Raw genomic sequence first — 3,004 nt, 5'->3', positions numbered from 1 at the left:
TCCTGCTTTCCATTTTGCTCTGCTGTTTCTATTTCAAGTACTAATTCTGCTAATTGGTAGATATTTCATCAGCTTGGCACTTGAGAACTTTTCCATTATCTTAAATAATGAATGATTTAAACTGCCTTGAATCTTAAATTGTCCCTGCTCACCAAACCTTTGGTAGTGCTGCACTGAATTTCTTCAGGCAGAGTTTGGATCCAAGCTGATGGAATAGCAACGAGGAAGGCCCAGGTTTTATTCCCAAGGAACATGCTTTTCTGCTTTCAAATCCAGAAAGTGAGACTAGAAGATGGGTGACGAATTGCAGAGCCATGTAACACCACATATCTTGTGGCCACCACTGTAGGTCCCAGGTATTTTTTTTAAGATTCTGAATTTATAAGCAAGATTGTGCAGCTGCCATTTTAAAATTTACTGTAGAAAGTTCATGTCAAATCTTCTTGCTTTCTTATTCCCCTTTCTGCCTGAAATCTGGATTTGCCATCCACTGCAAGGTGAGGGAGGGGTTAAGGAATGGGCTGGGGCAGACTACCTGGGTGGAAATGAAGGATGCTTTATGCTGAATGTCCTTTCTCTGACCTTGTCAGGGTCTGAGCTCCCTGTAGTTGGTGTTAACAGTCCTACTGATGATTTTTTTTTTTTTTTTTTTTTTTTTTGGTCTCTGGGCAGCACTTCAGTCATGTTCCCTTTTTTCCCAAAGGGGAATTTCCCTTCCTACTGGTGTGAGCGGATGCATGTGTTTCCAGTTCTAGCAGTGCGTGTCAGACCCATCTTGATTATCAGAATTTGTAAATGAACAAAGTGCTATTTTTAGTTAAGTATGTAATTGTAAGTATTTCAAAATTAGTTCTTCTCTAAGCTCTTTGTCAGTTTCTTCTTCTTTTCTTTCCTTTTTTTTTCCTGAGCACTTTGGTTTGTGATTAGGGGATACAAAATGATAGCAATAATGTTTTTCAGGCCCAGTGTAACACTCCATGTAAAGAGTAACTTGTGGAGAATGCTGTGGGATGCAGGAGACTGTAACAGCATTCACATGCAACGCTCTGCAAAATTTGTTGATTTTTCTACCTTGTCTCTCTGCTGCATGCACACTGTTTTCTTTCCCAGTAACAGCTGAGCAGCATAGCCGAAAGGAGCACTCAGTTGAAAGAGTCAAAACCCAGATTTTTATTGTGACAAGGTTAATGTAAAACCTGCCCTTCATCTTACATAACTGCAGAGAGGCACCAAATACCATTTGTTCTGCTGTTTGTGAGGAATATTACAGTAAGTGTTTTATGCCTGGCGGGTACCAGCTTTCCCTGTCCTTTGCCCAGTAAAGAGTGTGTGGGGAAGGCAGGATGCTCTGTAAGCTGGCATGGCTGCTGAGAAGGCAGTTTGTGAAAGCGTGCCTTAGCCAAAGCAGGCACAGTAGCAAGGTGAACCAACAGGCAATCCTTAGAAAATCTGCAAGGGTCTGGAAATCTGCAAGGGTCACATGATAGCCATGCAGTGATCAACGGGAATTAATGCTCCTATTTCTCTTTCTGGACTTTTCATGACCTTAAAGCCATACTGTTTAAAGATTGTTACGGTGAAGCTAACTAAGGAGAACATAAGTTCACCTGAACAGCACAGGTTTATGCTGCACTGTTTTATGCAAGACGCTTGGGGAGCGCTTCAGATCTGTTTAAGTGCTGACATCCAGTAACACGTTCTACCCACTTTTGATGCATTCGCTTTTTTCACTGCATCGTTGTAATGCCTGGAAACTCCAACTGAGATCAAGGGTCCAGTGTGCTTAGTGCTGTAGCAATGCCTAAGCAGAAAATCCCTGCCTCGTAGCTTACAATTTAAATAGACAAGCTGACAAAGGGCAAGAGAGAAGATGGATTGACAAAGATGAAATGATTTGCTCAGCATCATACAAAAGGATTAAAGCAGAACTAGAAATAGGACTTCAAATCTGCTAGTTCAGGCTGCCTCTCAGTGATCTGCTTTGAGTTCAACTTTTTTTTTTGCTACCTTAAGTCTTGAGATTACTATACTTTCTATAGGAGTATGAGTTGTAGCAAGCACGGTATTTTAACATACATACACTGTCAGTATCAAACTGGGGGAGAACAAGCATGTAGAAGACAAAAACGCAAGAAGTTTTTGTAAAAAGATATCCATCTTAAATGCCCAGAACTGTGAATGGGACCTTACCTGGAATCACTCTACTTCCTATAGCATCTCCTAGTTTGTGTTGTATTTTCTATAGGTGGTTGGAATGATTTACACTTACCATTTCTAGCATTGCTGCTGTGCTGAAGGGACAGTTACTCTTCAGGTTGTCTTCTGTCACCTGCTGACTTCTGTTTATTGTTACCTAAAGCAAGAGTCTTCCTTAAGTTTCATTGTAGAGAATTTTCTCCTATTTTGAGACGAACACCTGAATTTCACCCAAATACAGAAATAGAACTTTAACAAACATTTATCCCTGGGTTTGAGAGGAAAATGTTGTCCGTACTGCTTTGGGAGAATGTTTTGTCACTCAGTTGTAGGTAAATCCTTAAAGTGATCAGTGAGGTACTTCACCATTTCTCTGCCTTTAACAATTTTTTGCATTCCCTAGGACATCTGGGAATGTGTAAGAAATCAGGAAAGGAAGGCAAGAGACCAGCATGGCTGAGTGGAGACCTGGTGGGCAAACTAAAAGGCAAGAAGGAAATGCACAGGCCGTAGAAGCAGGGACAGGTATCCTGGGATGAGTACAGGGACGCTGCCTGCTTGTGTAGGAATGAGGTCAGCAGGGACAAGGCACGGCTGGAGCTGAATTTGGCAAAGGATGCAAAGAAAAATAAGGGCTTCTATAGGTATGTTAGCCAGAAAAGGAAGGTCAAAGAAAGTGTACCCCCTTTGATAAGCAAGACTGGCAAACTGCTAACAACGGACAAGGAGAAGGCTGAAGTATTGAACGTCTTTTTTGCCTCAGTTTTCACTGGCAGTGCAGTGTCTCTTCCCACGCCTCTCGAGGGGA

The sequence above is a fragment of the Phaethon lepturus genome, unplaced genomic scaffold (assembly GCF_000687285.1).
Source record: "Phaethon lepturus isolate BGI_N335 unplaced genomic scaffold, ASM68728v1 scaffold16741, whole genome shotgun sequence".
In the NCBI taxonomy this organism is placed as follows: domain Eukaryota; kingdom Metazoa; phylum Chordata; class Aves; order Phaethontiformes; family Phaethontidae; genus Phaethon; species Phaethon lepturus.
The sequence above is the reverse complement of the archived record's forward strand: the minus strand, read 5'-3'. Positions refer to the sequence as shown.